General features: G+C 26.4%; 1 protein-coding gene across 2 annotated transcripts in view; it reads right to left on the bottom strand.

Moving 5' to 3' along the window:
• Window positions 1-18,086, bottom strand: part of LOC111036026 (lutropin-choriogonadotropic hormone receptor-like) — a 129,723-nt gene that overhangs the window by 97,178 nt on the left and 14,459 nt on the right. Inside the window, exon 2 of one of the 2 annotated variants that reach the window (XM_022317906.1) lies at window positions 2,569-2,695. The exons of the other annotated variant lie outside the window; for it this stretch is intronic. The gene's annotated coding sequence lies outside the window, so the exon portion shown is untranslated. The remainder of the gene's footprint in view (window positions 1-2,568; window positions 2,696-18,086) is intronic. 2 annotated transcript variants of the gene reach the window in all.

Below are 18,086 nucleotides of genomic sequence, written 5' to 3'. Positions count from 1 at the left end.
TAATAATTTAAATTGCCAATGATAAACTAATACTAATAATATATATTAAGCTGATATAATATACTAATCTACCACGTGTTATGTGGGCATCAATTTTATTATGTAAATTATACGTCCATGGTACGCAGTATAATATTATGTATAGACATTTGATTCATCAATTAATATTATCGATATTGTGTAAATAAGTGACTGTTAGATGTATGTAATCAACTATAAATTTACATTTTCCAACAATTCGTAAAAAAAAACAATAAACCACCACAACCGATTCGGGTATTTTCATTGTGAACGCGATAGATGCGACTTCTCCATTCTCGGAATTCAGACTTTTTTTCCGATATATCATATTGTAATATTATGCACGGTTTTAAAATTGTTTTTGTTCAAGTATTTCATACTGGTTAGTGAAAGTTACCATTATTATGATAACACGGCGTTATGGATAGGCATTTTAGGTACACCACGATGTCTAGAGCCTATTTTTCCGATATTTTACAATAATAATATTATAATTTGATATTAATTGATATTAATCATCGTACATAATGTAATCGTCTCATAATTATATGATAATATTTTGATGCTTATTATCAATAATTATCCATCAAAATACAATATAAATATAAAAGTAAATAAATCTAATAAAGGTTAAATTTGTAAAAAACTATATTTTAATTAAGCGAATAATAATTACTCGTTATAACGAACGAACGCAAGGTTACTTAACATGGTAATTGTTTCACTAAAGTTTGTAATTTAAAAAAAAATTCTATGAATAAATAATAATGATTAATAAAACAGATTTTCAAAATGTATGTATACCATAACTATTAGCTATGCTGGATTTTATAATAGCTACCTCCAACATATTAAATCCTATTTTACAACTTGACCAATCAACAACCAATCATTTTTATCCGACAAAATAATAAATTCTTATTCATAATATACAGTATTTTAACGTAAATATAAATATATTTTATGTAAAATGTATAAATGTTCGTATGTTAACCTCTAAATCAGCTAATAATCATATCTACGAAGTTTAGTTAAAGACTTAGAGCATTCAAGTTAAAAAGTCATGATCATTTCTCAAATAAGTAAATAACTTATCTATTTCAATGCTGCATATTAATTGTAATGTATGTAAAAAGTCAATTGATATTGTTAACTATCTAAGAAAATGTATAAATGTTTATTTTTAACATATAAAAAAAATTAAATAATTGTTTTAATGCCCACTTCACCCAAATCCTTTTTTAATGTCTTGTACTCCCAAAATAAATTTTAAAGAAATCTATCGTTTTCTAGTTTTGCATAAAAAGGTATTGAAAATGCAAATAAATGCAGTGTATGACCAGTATACCTACATTATGTGTAACATAATAAACCTTTTTCAATTTTATTTGTCACGTTTGTCATTTATTTTGATAAGTTTGGTAAAAAATTGAAATACCTTCTACGTGAATATATAGCAACATACCTATAGCCTATCAAAATGGATTTTAAAATTGTAAACCCAAAAACTAGGTGACCACTCTGCTGTATAGTGCAACTAACTCGTCATTGAGCGAGTCACTGAAATATTTTGTTAAATTTGAATCCAATGCAAAATCACAGCATACAATGAAAGAAACATACATCTGAGTGAAAGTGGTCTGCTAGTCTTTATTGCTAGATAGATATATTATGCTATGATACGTTTGTATTACTGCTATAGTAATTTATTTTACCATTGCTATGTTGGATTAATTTATGCCGAAACCATTGCATTTTTATATTAATTGTTAAAATAGTACCAATGTATTAATCATTTAGTATATTATCATTACTGTTATTAATATAATACTAAAAATATTAATAATTAATTTAGTAAATACGAAAAAGTTTCAAGTTCACACGAATAATATTTTTGAATTTCAACAAAATAACTAAGCTCGGTATTCTTCGTTTAAATATCTAATTTTGTCCAAATTTGAACTTCAAATGATTTTTTTTATTGGTCTTCAAATTTCTGTTCTGACAATTAAAGCCATTAGCATTGCACTTGTTTATTATACATTTACATTTTTATAATAAATTACTTCAGTTTCAAAGTAATTTTAAATAAATTCTATTCTAAAAAAATTGAAGCACTTACTGTTATTCATTTTTGAACTACAACAAAAAAATAAAATCGATTTTCTCAAAAACTAACATAATGTATTATTTTTGAGTACAAATCCCATTTGCCCCTCTCTCATTTTGTTTTTTTTTTGTGACGGGATTTTCCCAATTATTTAGGAATGTACTGAGGTTAGGCTTTTTTACTGTTAAAGTCAATCCACCTGCCTACCCACATTCTTTAAGTACCAACTAGATTCTCCTACTGGAAAAGATATTGAAGTTGAAACTCTTAGCATTTTTATTGCTCCAGGAGGTCAATAAACTGATAACACCATAAAAAGACACTAAAATAAAACAACAAGTTGTCGTAAACTCAATACATTAATCGCCACACTCAGTATCTAAAAAAAAAAAACTATCGATTTTATGTCTCTGCAGGTACACTTTGAAAGCACCTACCTTATAGTCACAGGATTAAATGATTAAGTCCAAATGCACACACAAACGCACGCTGATCGGTCACTGCTGATTAGCCATACCAGTCAAAGATTAATTTGAGCGGTGTACACGCACAACAATCGCACTCCTGAAATACACGCGATTATTAGTCTTTATTTATTTTACACCGTGAAAACTAAACGCTCCAACTAAATTCAAAGCAGTACACTCATTACAGGCCGACATTATTGCCCGGAAAATTTATTTCTAAAAGTTTAATATTCAAATATTGATATAATAAAACCAATGCTCATTATTATCGTCCTAACAGATTGCGATCTTATTCAAACTCGGGTCGTAAAAAATAACAATAACACTAACTATAATTTACGCTGATAATTACCCAAACCGGAACCTACCTAAAAGTGTTCTTGATTTATTCGAATTCATTCTAATTAATCTGAATAAGAATTATAGGGATTAAACAAGGCTGAATAATGAGCATAGACCTTTTTCTAAATAATTATTGATACTTAGCATACACATAATTACATTTTAAAATCAGCAATCGAGGCATTCGCGTAGGTAGATACTATATTGTAGGTATTAAATATAGCTGTCCTCCCCCCTCCCCCCTGGCGTCGCCACATTTGTTTTTTTTTATGTAAATGCAATATTCATACGGTGGATTGAATGATCGATGATGCGACTCCATTCAGTGTTTTTTGTAGGTATGTAAAAAGTGTAATATCAAAAACATAGTTTGAGTGTCTAGAAAGATAGCTAATATTAATTAATATAATATTACGGAAGTAAAAAAAAATTCAAAAAATATTTTAAGTAAATAGATAGATAATGGAAAATAAGAATAAATTATAATTATAGAAAATAAATTAAAGTGTTGGAAGATTTTCATTGTGTTATGGTTTATTTCTACATTTTTCAAAAAACACGTGAGTACACAAAATACAGAGGATCAATCCAAGGGTCGGTCATAAATATATTACAATACATGAGTACATCTTTTATATTTTTTTATACGAACAGTTTCTCGAATTTTCAATTCTATATAAGTGTAGGTACGCTATTAATAGACACCCATTCATCATAGATGAAGTTTAGTTGGAGTAGGTATTCAGGCTTACAATTGCATGTGACTTTTTCAAAAAAAATGATCAGACCCAATATGTACAACAGTTACATAAACAAAAACAATATTGTTGACTATCGAATCAAATGTATAAATGTCTATTTTTAAAATGAAAAAAGTTTTATAATGTATAGGTACATAAATTTAAATGAATTTATTTAGTTCAGTAATTTGTATTGTTTTACAAGTTATAAGCAAGCAAAAATTCATTCATCATTAATATTGTTTATGCGTATGTTTTAAATGGTTAACAATTTGAATTAAACTTTAAATTATAGTCAGTGTGTTTAATTTAACTCTAATATAATTATTATAAAATGCATTGTTTAATTATCAACCATTAAAAAGTGAACATTATAAGTAAAAATATTTGTAAAAATTGTTAAATGTCGTCCAATGTACATCAGAATATTGAAAATAAACTAATCTGAAACCATATTACTCAAATGGACTAGTAACAAATAGTCACAAAATATATTTACTTTTTTGTAGGTATTTATTCTAGTGGGTTCATAAAAATAAAAATTATTGAATAAAAGGAGTTTATGGTAACATTGGTAGCTACTTTACTCTATCGTGCACTCTGTTGCCAAATAAGGTTTTAAAACTTCTCCAATATCCAAAGTTTCACCGTATAAGTTTTCAAATGGCAGTACTTATGATATTGTTTAAACTTTTTATTTACTAAAAACTGACATCATCAAATTAATATGAGCATTTGTATACAAATATAGTTAATAGTTAACATTGTTTTGTAAGTATACAGGGTGATCCAACAAGTATGCTCGACCCCCTTTTTTCTTTAATAATGAATTTTTTCAAAACCTGATTTTGGAATCTTGAAATATATTCAAAGACCATATTTTCATAATCTTGAGATTCTTTGTGCCACTTAAGGAGTGTTCTGTGGCGTTACGAACCTTTGTTTTTCAAATGAGAACCCCACTTTTTTTCTTTAAATTATTTAGCGGATAATTTTTTTGAGAAATTTGATCTATCGAAATCAAAATGTCTAGAAGTTTCCTAGTTATTAGACAATTTGTACAAGGATAATAGTCCAAAATAGGGATATACTTATTCAGTTCTACACATGGAATAAGAAAAACAACTAAATAAATCAAGAAGAATTTTACTTGCTATTTACCTAAGTGTTTGATTAAATAAATATAAAATGACGTATTACTTTATATTTTGTGTATAGACTATAATAGATAACAACTTATACTGTATAAGCATATCCTTTTTCCCTATTATAAATTATATTATCATTAGTACAAAATGTGTAATAACTAGAAAACTACTCATTCAAATTTTGATTTCAATACATCAAAATTCTCAAAAAAATTATCCGCTAAATACGAGTAGTTTACAATAAAAAAAAGTGGGGTTCGCATTTGAAAAACAAAAATTTGTATCGCCACAGGACACTCCTTAAGTGGTAAAAAAATCTCAAGTATATGAAAACATGGTCTCTGAATATATTTAAAGATTCCAAAAATTAGATTTTGAAAAACTTCATTATTAATGGAAAAAGGGGGTGAGCATACTTGTTGGATCACCATGTTTATAGGACACTAGACAAAATAACATATTTTTGTGATAGATATTTTGTGAAAATAGATAGGTTCTTACCTAAATGTCATAACTGTTTTTCTTCCATTTAGATTATGGAAGGAGCGATGAATCAATTGATTTTACAATGAAAGTTTTTTTTATATTTTGTTCTAGTAGAAAAATGCTTATGTTTTTAACTTTGGGGAGTCAAAAACCATAAAAAAAATCCAAGTATTTTTAAAATAACCAAGAAAAACGAAAAAAAAACCAAATTTTTTAACCAAAACCAGTTTTTACAAAAAAATTTTTTTGGTGTAACTATGTAGTAAAGAAAATTAATGAGTTATTTTACGTTTTCGACAATTTATTTTGAAATATTTTTAAAATAGTTAAAATAGAGCTAGGATAACTTCTGAGTTATTCACAACTTTAATTACAAAAGTTGCAAATATTAAAAAATATATCAGTCTTTTGCTGCAAAGTGGGAATAATGTTTTTTTCCAAAAACTTAAAATATAGTTAGAGCTTAAATTATAATTATTGTAAAAATAAAACGATATTAATTTTCTGTTTTAAGTCTCTGTGATCATTAATCTCAGAGTTCTAATTCAGCTAGACAGGCAACCAAATTATGTCTTTAGACTTACACGGGAAAAAAACAAAAGTTACTGGTTAAAAAATATCTGGAAATAATTTTATAAAATGCAATTAAATACCAATATATACCACATTAAATATTACTAATTTATGAATGATAAGTATAATTTGAGATTTAAATTGATCTAAACGAACGGCATTGTACCTATTGAAGCTTGTATTAGTATAAAACTGACTGAAGATAAAATGTTTAGATATTTCACCAATGATATTCAATCATAATTCGTGCGGTACTAAATAATACAAAACTAATATAACACAATAGGAATGTTATTAGTTTATTCTTCCCACAAGATTTGTAGTATTCATAAATGCGATAAGTATATAGGACCTAGAAAAAATACTAAAAAATGACAAAAACGACTCCATGTTCTTTACAACTATACATATAAAACCAGTTCTGGAAAAAAAATCCATTAAATGTTATTATACAGGTTACAGCTTATGAGAAGGTATGACTTACAGATAAGCATGAAACTTTTTGAATTCCTTTTTCTACTAAAATAAAAAAAAAACCAACACTGTAAAACCGATACATTCTTTTCTTTGCTAAGAATATAAAGCATAATCCTTAAAGTTTTGTTTTAACGAAATTGCATAAAATATTCACACAATGTAAATTATGTAATAGAAAACTGAGTGAATATTGAAACATAAAAAAAATCCAGTTACCTAAATATCGAATTAAAATTCTAAGAAAGGTGTGTTATGTAGCTTAAATAACAAAAATCAAAAGAACACGGGAATAGAAAAAAAAAAGTCAATTTTTTTGTTTTTATTCTATATGCTTCGTTAAATATAGTTATATACAGTCCGAATTTTGCGAAACACTATTTATAACAATAATAAAAATAACTATAAAATGGCATTTTCTTTATTATCACGGCGCTTATTATTGAGTGTTCCGTTTATTGAAAACTCAAAAGTATTATAACAATAATAACTTCAAATACAATACGTGCTGTAACTAATTTTAAATAATATTAATAGCTTTTTAGACGACAGTAAAATTCTTTATATTCAATAATATAAATCGGAATATTTTGAATGTTTAATAATTTAGTATTCAGACTTGGTATTATTATATACCTACCTATAGTTAATATACCCAATGTGTACTAATTTATTAAGAGTATACGCTATATACATTTAAATATAAAAAACCTTTGTGAGATTTTGTGGGTATCCATTTATAAATGTGACAGATTTTGGTGATTGAACTTTATTTTATAATTTCAAAATTTTCGAAGGAGACTTGCATCCGGTAACACTAGTTCGATAATGGAAAATAAACATTATATGAGTCTCAATCGTATACTTATAATACGTTTCCAATCATGTACAAAAATTAAAAACGTTGAAATATTTAATCGATTAGTTGTATTGAATTTACAAATATTATTTCAGAAATAATCACAAACATTAATTATAGATAAAAGATTGTAATAAATTGAAATATTTGAAATCTAAGTGTGAATTATTTAATAATCCAATGGAAGTTGATTTCTTCTAATCTCCTTCTGATATTCTATTGGAGTTGTATGATCTGATTCGGATCCTTTCTCCAATCGGAGAAAAAATGTTGGAAAGTTTTATCACACGAACAATTTTCAAATCTATTGGATTTTTGTTTTAAAATTCTAATATTATTAGGAAGCGTTTATATTTATGAATCAATATTTTTTCCCCTATGAATTTAAGACTAAATTGAGAACTCGTGTCGATAATTCATCATTGGAAATTGAAATCGTTCAACAAGAGTTAATTAAAATGAATGTTCAATTTACAATGAAAAGCATGAGAAAGACATGCATTAGAAAAACAATGCCAACTTTCAATACGTTTTTCATATCACTATAACAAATTAAAAATAATAAAATATAAATCAAAATATACAAAACATATTATGCTTAAACATTTTTATTAGAATGGTAAATTTGAATGTTAGTTAATTAATCGGTTTTTTGGCCATCCATATTTATTCAAATGTATAAATTATCTAGTGGACTAAAGAAAGTACTTGGGCTTAATTTCTAAATTACAAAAAGTTAGTATTGAGCGTCCATTTACGCAAAAGTATCTAATTTATAAAATGTAAAATTAAGTGCTTCCGTCTAGAAGAATGGGTAAAACGGCTTTTTGATAAACAAACCTGAGAAGGGATTTCAGAAGATGAATAAAGTTCGTGAACTGAATATCCATTTCGTGAACGTAATATCAATTTCACTAAATGGATCCAGCTACTTATAAATTTATGTAATATAATAAACTCGAAGGATTTCATTTTTTTGTACATCACGGTGTATGAGATTTTGAGCATCGAGAGAGAATATTATAATACACGTCTGAATGGTATAATAATTTCGAGAAGAAAACGCCGACGACGTCTAAAAATGATTGAAAAATGTCTAGTGGAGTTGTACACTTGAAGAAAAGGCTTTGAGTGGAGGTCGAGTATGTAAGTGTGGACGATCTCACGTATTGAACGGGGCAAAAGTCTGAGGAAGAATGACGAATAATAATGTTAGGTATGAGCGCCGTGTTTCGTTCGAAAACCACTCACATTGGCACCCTTAAAACGCACGCCCACGTGGTCCGATTCAAATGGATTAGGCGTTTCCGGAAAATAGTAAGTTACACGAGTAAAAGTTTTCTAACTGCATTCACCTTCACATCATGTGAAACACTTACAGTGGTACATATTTATAATACGGGTGCACGCGCTAATATTATAATGGCGAAATGGAATCTCGACGAAAGCGACGAAAATAATCAGAGTGATCGATATTCGAATAAAACAATACGTAAATATACTGCTATAATACAGAGCATTATTATATATACGAGAGATTTTTATGGATTTTCTTTTCTTTAGAGGCAACCACTTCATACTTATACTATGATATTATATATTTTTAGGGGGGATTTTCTCTATGACTCGTATTTCCATGAGCTATCCTAAATTGACTAAGACGTAATTATATTATGCTGTAAACATTTACATAATAAAGTATCATAATTATTTAGGACATAATATGCGTTTTTTATTCATTTAGTTTTTACATGCACAAAAGTTCCAAAACCTTTTTTTTTTATATTAAGCTTTATTAGTTACAATACAGTATTGTATGTAATATCTGATTTCAGAGTAATTATTTTTCATAATTATTCTATTGTCGTAAATTATTATACATTTAGTATTTTGTTGTAATAGTTATGCATTATGCCAACAACTTTTTACTTAATACGTTTTGAATAAAAATCCGTAAATCCGTGATGGCGGATTGAGGGATTGCATTACCATACAGTATAAATGGGATAATACGTCAAATTCTATACACACGCGATACCATACTTTCAAATTACACTCACCGCTAACCACAGTGCAGTACCTACTGCACAAATACGAACAACTAAACGAATTAAGAGAATATAAAAATTTAAATTGTTAAAACACGCCATTCCGGGACTACGTTCGCCGTATTGTTAGTTATTTATTATATTTATATTACAATGCTTGTCTATAGTATATTTTTTTAATTAAATTCAGAAGATTAATATTAATCATAGTAATATACTTATACTTAAGTGTGTACAATTGATGTTGATGAAGCTCGACAGCGGTGAAAAAATGTTTTTACATGATTCGTGAGAATACTTCCCCTCCTGTCCTCCTCATTAATTGGTTTATGGAATTTTTTTATCTGCACGTATATTCCACATATTTGTACGGAGCACTCTTAAAGCGTACGATTAAGCTTACAACTTTCAATGAGAAATGTCTCGCAGACGACTATCCACATCATAAAATATAACTGACCACTGTTGTTCATAACCGTATGCGATTTACTCATCGGTCATCAATGAATCTGCGCAATATGAATATAATATAGGTATGTGTACGCAGTAATGCACTCGGGAAGATATTTTCGAGTTTTTGACATTTGAAACTCACAAAAAGATTTATCATGTGGTTAGGAATCACGGTGACTTATACGCTTTTAGGATTTTTCTTTTTTGGTACGCACCATGATTTGTCAATTTAAAATCTCAAACGGCATCTACGACACTCTCCTATTATAGCTATAATGGGTGTTCAAAAAATATTTTTACAGACCATGTGATGTTATCTTTTATTACTTTTATTCCTTTCAACACACGAAAAGTAGGTACGAAACACATTTCTATACCATAACATAACGACATATTTAGTACGCCGAGTTGTAAACATTGTATGTCAAACTTTTAAATAACATTGTTTAAATGATATTAATAATCAAATTAAAATACTTAAAAGTATACTAGACTCTATTACACTCTTTTCGTAAAAATGAAGAGTATAATATTATTATTACAAAAAATACTCGACTCGTAATTAATAGGTTCAATTTAAAGAAGGTCAACATATATAAAACTGACTAACAAATTCAATAAGTTTATATAATTTGTGGCATAAATGTTACATAATTTGCTTTTTTTTTTTTGTAAGCCTCCACAACATGGACCATTGGTTGTGTGGAAAGTTACGGTGGTACATGTGTTCTAGATGTGTGGCAGATATTCGTCACCAAGAACTCAGGTGGTCACCCATCTGGGAGCTAGAGACGTCAGACGATACTTTACCACAGCACACGTTAGTGTGTCGTATATTAGTTATTATATTACAAACTACAATCAGTATGCTCAGAACACCTAAAACTCACTTTTCTTTGTACGTTTGAAAGATTTTAATAGGTGCATGTTAATTGTTATTCATAAGTCACTAGACAGAAATGTAAATGATATTAATGAGTTAAGAATTATATTCGTTTACCTTAAGATTAAAATAACTGTAAATTATAATATTTTGGCATCACACCAGGCCCTTGAAAAAAAAATGATTTATATAACAAATTAGGTGCATGTACAATGTACCTACATACATACATAAGAGTAGAAGAGCAATTAGACCTTGTTAAACTCAATCCTATTTGTACTTTTAAAAGATTTAAATATTTATTTTTCACAAAATCAAAAATCACAATAGACATTGTTGTTACATTAATGTATTTAAATAAAAGCGGGTAAGTGGTGAATGTTTCTCTGCTGTACAGTAGGTTACAAGTGGGTCTCTGTAATTGATGGTATTAAATTTGAAGTCAATGATTAAAACCATTATGTAAAAAAATTATTCTGAGCGAAGACGGTCTGTCAGCCTATAATATTACTTAATGGTTTAGTACGTATATTTAATAGTATTATTGTGATTAAAGTAATTAATTTTACTATTAATCATTAGTACTGCAATAGTTTAAATCCATTTTTGTCAAAAAAGTTACATTGGAAAAGGCATTGTGTGTATACAATATTAAAATATAATAATACACTTAAATATTTTCAAGAACCCAAGAATTCTTTAAATTACAGAAAAATAACTTAAATCATTATTCTTGGTTATTCAATTATATGTAATTTCGTCCAAATTCGAATATAAAATAACTATAAAAAAACTTTATTCGTATATCTTTTTAGGTTTTTGCTTACAAAATTAACTACTTATGTGGAACCTAGTTTAAAATGTTCAATTGAACAATCCTTAACTATAAAAGTTGAATATTAAATTTATAAAATTTTTCAACTTAAATTGCATCAATATATTTTAGATATTTTTTTTGTATTAAATTTTCAAGCTTCTTGACACGACAAATACAATTTTATTGACATTTATAAAAAAAAAAAAACTAAAAACATGACTATTGAAAATGCCTGTAAAGTGTAAACAGCTCAAAACGAGACAAAATATGTTGAACATTTTATCTATGATTTGATAAAATACACATATGGTGTAAATTTAAAGTATCTATAGTTATTGGTTTTTGAATCCCAAAAAAATAAGAAAATCGCTACATGATAAATCGAATAAATATTAATTAACCGGTATTGTAGTTTATTTATACAATAATTGAATAATATTAAACACCTATTGTTAAACATTTATGTATTTTAGCTTATTTATAACATTTTTCTTCATCAAATCTTTCTAAATAGGTAATTAATAGCTAATAAAATATGTAATTCGATTTTAACACTTTATATAGTTGGTAATATTTATTGGACGATTGTGCTTGAATTTGATGGGAACAGAGGCACTGAGTCCACCGACAATTTTTCTATTTCTCCAGTAATCATTTACCGTTGCACCCAACGTTTTTTTTTTACGAAATTAATTCTTATATTCATTAATTTATATTTTACGCAATTGTGTTGAACAACATGTTCAAATTAAATCTCATGAATTATGCAACTACTTATTTTTATAATACATTAATACTGAATCACAGCTATGGATTATAATTTATAATTTAATTGTAGTTTAAAAAAAGATATACATTTTTATGGTAAAGGTTATGGAAAAACCACACCATGTATGCACATTATTCTGCCTCTTCGGCAAAAAATAAAGATATATATTTTAATGAACATTTAAAATCAATGATAAATCATTTTAATCGCGTGTATGACGATTCTAAGCAAAGCTCAGTTGAATCTTGAAACCATGCTTGCTGAGATTCCTTTAACCTGTTTTGTTGTTTTCAACTTTCGATATTTTTCGTTACGGCTAAGAAAACAACCGATACAATTGAAAGTTACAGCTTCAAAAAACAATCTAAATGAGATTTCCAATCTAAGGTGTTACATAAAATAAAGCTCATATCCAACTTTATATATATTGTTTTGTGTACTATTATACAATATTTTCTTTTTTTTCATTCATTCATTCAATGTGTTAACAATATACGTATTATTTAATTATAATATTATAATTTATTTGTGAGTAACGGTCAAGTTATCAATTCGAAATAAAGAGAAGATAAAAAAAATGTAGAAGATTGTTTACTGTCAGTGGGTATCATAACAGGGGTAATATACAAAACAATATTGAAAAACCAATAACAAACTATTTTTCTTTACTTGCAATCTAAAAAAATGCAGAAATCTAGATAACTTTATGAACATGTAAAATATAATTCTACTAAATGTATAAAGACATAAACCCATAATCAAGGTATTAATATATTGGATTAAAATCAACCGTAAAATATTATTTTTATTTTTGAAAAAAGTAAAATTATATTAATTGAAACATTCAATATCATTGTAGTTATTAATCGTTAACAAGTAAATAGGTTCCTCTCGTGTTGTTAATAATTATAAATTATAACCTATAATATTCAAGACTGGTGTTTCATTGCATTTAAGAATCTAAATAAATAAATTTTACTCATATTTAACAATATATTGTATAAACATTAAATCATTTAAAGGTGATTCAAGCAATACCAATCAATTTTTATTCTATAACATTTTCTGTTATTAATGTGTAAAAAAATATAAGTACTAAAATTGACCAACAATAAACATTTAGAAAAGTTCATGGGCATTTGTTTTTGATGACAAAGATATAGACTGTAGAGAAATATTTAATACCTAACTAAAATTCGTGTCTGCTATTTCTATTTCTGGTTCAGTAAGACATATAGCGTTATAAGAGCAAAATATCGTTATCTCCTACTATTTTATTTTTTTGTGAATTTTAATCTTGAATTTATTGCGTTGATTAGTATTCTTAAACGAGTAATTAAAATCGAAAATCAAATTGAAACTTCGATGTTCAAGTTCGTTCCATTTTACAAAGATGATACGCATAAAAGAAAGATAATTGATTTGAAGTTGAACGAAACATTTTGAAAAATGAATTTCAAAAACAATCAGCAGACCGATTAATTATACTAATGAATCATTTGATTCAATGCATAATATTATTACGTCCATTCAACATGATTGAATTAACGAGCGATATAACTTCAAGTTGTTAAATGCAACAATATAATAATTGTTTAAATAGGTATGCAGCTATATAATTCATAATATATCGAGATGTGATGAGAAGAAAGCAATAATTATTTTGTAATATTCAATTCAACAAATACTCTGTGAATGCATTTATAAAATAAAAAACATACAACACTGATTGTATTAGTATAATTAGTACTAGGCTACCTACCGGAAAGTATGACATTCCTCTACCTGTCATATTCCGATAATAGTTATGCATTTTTTATTTTATCATAGTGGTGATCATCAGCAATACATTGAGTAAGTTTTAGTTTATTAAATCGTAATTAATTAGAAGTTGGAATACACCATTTTTTTTTTTTTTTTAGGTAAATACTCGCCCTACAGTTTTTTGACAGGTAGCATACTATACACGAGTACCTATTAATATTATATTCATATTGTGTATTGTATAGCCAGTGTGAGTAATTGACAAAAAAAATATATCTATATAAAAGCAATAAAGGACTGTTTGGCACATTATTGCAACTAATCTAAAATAAAAATAATAAATATAGTACGTCACGCGTATAACAACTATACTGCTATAATGTCAAATTCAAAATAATTTTGACACACGCCATACATATTATTCTATACTATGATGTATTTACTGACCGCTCTTGTTCGGTTTTATTGATTTTATTATATCATGTTCTACAATGGAAATAATTTTGCTTGGATGTAAATTACACGTTCTGCCACATATTTTGTAATGGTAAAATGAGAGACTTGTGTTGTGCTTGAGTTTAACGCCTTTATGGGAGTTTATTTAAGAACATTGAAAAAATATAGTGCTCAATAAACTGTATATTTGACACTGCTAATAATAATAAAAAAAAACCTAAATTATAATTTGTTTATTGTCTTGTATATTTGAGATTCTAAGCGGAGCGAGAAAAGTATTGACTATTGATTTTAAAAAGAAGTGTGTTTTTTTCTTCTATCTTTAACGTCCACGGTATTTTTTTGTAGGGCATTTTATCTAGTTGATACTTTAGGGAAACGCAGAAAATTCTCAGTACCTATTTTTATCAATAATTAGAAAAAAAAAAATAATTAGACAGCGAGAAAACACGTTTTGGAAGCATTTGGAAAATTTTATTTTTTGTTGTAATTCTTAAAAGAATAACTGTAGAATCTTTGATTATATTTATGATTTATTGAATCCAAGAAATAAAAGTAGAGAATTGAGTATTTTCTTGTACAAATGTATTCAAATTTCAAATAAATTATAATTATATAAATGTATTATTATATACTATACATAATATTATAATTGTAACTCGAGTATAAAAATACTAATAAGAATATAGTACTATACGTAGTAGGCACTGCGTACTTAGGTGCTAATATAGTTGTTCATATTATAGGTATATAACGATTTTTAATTAATCAAAAAAATCGAACATGAAAAGTATGAAGAAAAAATATCATGAACGTTATTAAAAATAGTATGAAAATTCGAAAGATTTGATAGAAGATACTATTCAACTATTTTTAGATCACTAGATCCTTGAAATAATAATTAGAAACTAAAACCGCTATTGTTCATGGAAAAAAGGTTTTTGAAAAACAACATGTCATGCTTCACTTCAATTGGTATTTAAAAACCCAAAACAAACGTACATATATTTAATTTTCTTATTTGGAATATACAATATTTATCACCTAAGTAGACATTTATTATTTTAATTTTACCTAACTTTATTATTTTTATAAATTACCTCTTTTTTATTTAAAGCCAAGCTGTAATTTTAAACTTACGATGACTTTTTAAATTTTCCGTGCTATAATAAAGTTTGTAAATATTATGATGGTATAGGTATACAATTAGTAATTATGATATATTTTACTTAATTTTGAAATTTTAAATTATTTTCTTATATTTTGTTTAAAAAGTATTTATTTTAAGGTGTAAGTATGTTGAAACAAAACAGTGGAACAGGCCTAATAATCAGTCTTAGGAAATACACGAGGACATAATATTATGAAAACATAATACATTTTTATTTGTATACAAAAAAAAATAATGTATACTCCGTAAATGTATGCAATTTGTTGACTATATGAGTGGGTACTACCTACTGAATAAGATATCCAGGCTTGTTAGGCAATGCATATGAGCTTGGAATATTGATCTTTGAATTCAATCGTCACAAAACGGTCAAAGAATGGAAGAATCCTTTTAGATGGATGACAATCGGAATCTGAAATAGTTTTTTTAATTACTTAAATGTATGTGCTAAAATCCCACGATAACAGGATTTAAGGTTTAAAGGTATGAAGAATATGCTAGTTTTAAGATTACGGTTATGATATTAATCTAAATATTTTATCATTTAATGTTTTTAAGAATAGTCCAACTATGATAAGTAAATGGTTAATAGACTAAATACTGCATTCATATTGTACTTGATGTATTACCATTATTTGGATTATCTATACGTATAGGTAGTTAATAATGGGTAAAACTTAGAAACGAAAAATGTATTATTCTGAGCAAAGATGGTCAGTCAACCTTTCAGTTATATACATCATTGTAAAACCAATACATTCATCACTCCGCACGGAATCTAAAATATTTTTATATCGCCACGTGACAATTAACAAGGTTAGGTTAGGTATGGAATAAAAAACCAAAGTAACTGAAAATATGGCTTAAATTTTTAAGTATTTACACTTAAAAACTCCACTTATCAGAATTTGAATAAATGCTTATATATAGGATTAAAAAAGGTCCACACTTGATAAATCACTCTGTATATTACTAATCAATAAATAAATGCTCAACAAAAACTAAATTGTTAAGAAACTGTAGATCACTGTAAAATTCCAAAGGACACTTATAATTAATTATAATACATGTATAAAGTATAAATATATCATTACAAACCACATACTCAATGTTTTTATGTTATTTTAATAAATTATAACATTGTTTTTGTTTTTGTTTTCTTGTTCCACTTCAATTCCATGCACATGGCTGACATATTTAATAAATCCTTCAAATGATTGATCGTTCCAACAAGTCGAAATTATTGTATAGCTATCGCTTGATCCATATACTTTTCAGTGTTATGTTTCTAGAATTTATGATCATTATTTTATTTGTTTTAATTAAATAAAAAGGTTGTACTCATTCGGCACGCCACACTTTCAGTTTCTTCTTATTGTATACAAAATGTATTAATAATATAAAATAATATTTGCATATTTTTTTCTTAATTTAATGTATCACTAAATAATAGTATTTGATATTGTAAGCAACATTGATTATTACAAATTTAACGTCCAAACTTTTTACATTCATAATACGAGTATATTATTTTTTTACAAAATTTATAAACCTCTTATAATTTAGACTTTTTCTCTCGATTTTTACGATAATTATTCTATTTTTTTTTTATAGATAGTAGTAGTAGTATATGTTGTCTACGAAAAGTTAAGGTAAGTAATAAGGAAATGAGGTAATGTATTGCATTGATGAAGAGTTTATACAAGTTTTAACTTTTAAATTGTTATGTAAAAAATAATAATCATTATATTTTATCAATAAAATCATCAAACTATAAAGAAAAAAAGCATACGTAACTCTTCCCTTTTCCGAGCACAAACCAGAGTGCTCACAATTTTTACAGTTGACAAACGGTCCGAGAGAAAATGTATACAGAGTGATTCACCAAGCATGCTCATCTAATATTATTCGAAATCTGATTTAGAGAATTTCTGATTAACTTTAAATTTTAATATCATATTTTTAAAATATCCCAAGTATTATAAATAGCAGATCTAATATTACATTTATTTTACATAATATTTGTAAACCATTTTTATGGATATCCTTAGTATGAACATTTTTATAACTGAAAAACTACTAGTTAGAATTTTTGATTAGGTAGGTACGTCAATATTTTTAAAAAAATTATCTAAATAATTTACAGTTAAGAAACGAGCGTTCTCATTTAAACAACAGAATTTTGTATAACCAGAAGACACTATTTCAGTTGTACAAACATTTCAAGAATTTTAACAAATTATGGTGTTTAACTAAAATTAAAAGTTTCAAGAATCCGAATTTGAATAAATAAATTATTGAAGGAAAATAATGGAGAGAGTATACTTAGCGAACCACCCTATATATTTTAACGTTTGACATTGATTTATAAAATATTATTTTTATTATTGTAACAACTATATGAATTTACTAAAATAAATAAAAATTATTTTAATTTTAAATTCGATAATTTATAGTTGATCAATTTTATGTATTTATTGAATAACGAACTTCGTACGGCATGAG

Source organism: Myzus persicae, unplaced genomic scaffold (assembly GCF_001856785.1).
Source record: "Myzus persicae strain clone G006 unplaced genomic scaffold, MPER_G0061.0, whole genome shotgun sequence".
In the NCBI taxonomy this organism is placed as follows: domain Eukaryota; kingdom Metazoa; phylum Arthropoda; class Insecta; order Hemiptera; family Aphididae; genus Myzus; species Myzus persicae.
This window is presented reverse-complemented; position numbering and strand designations above follow the sequence as displayed.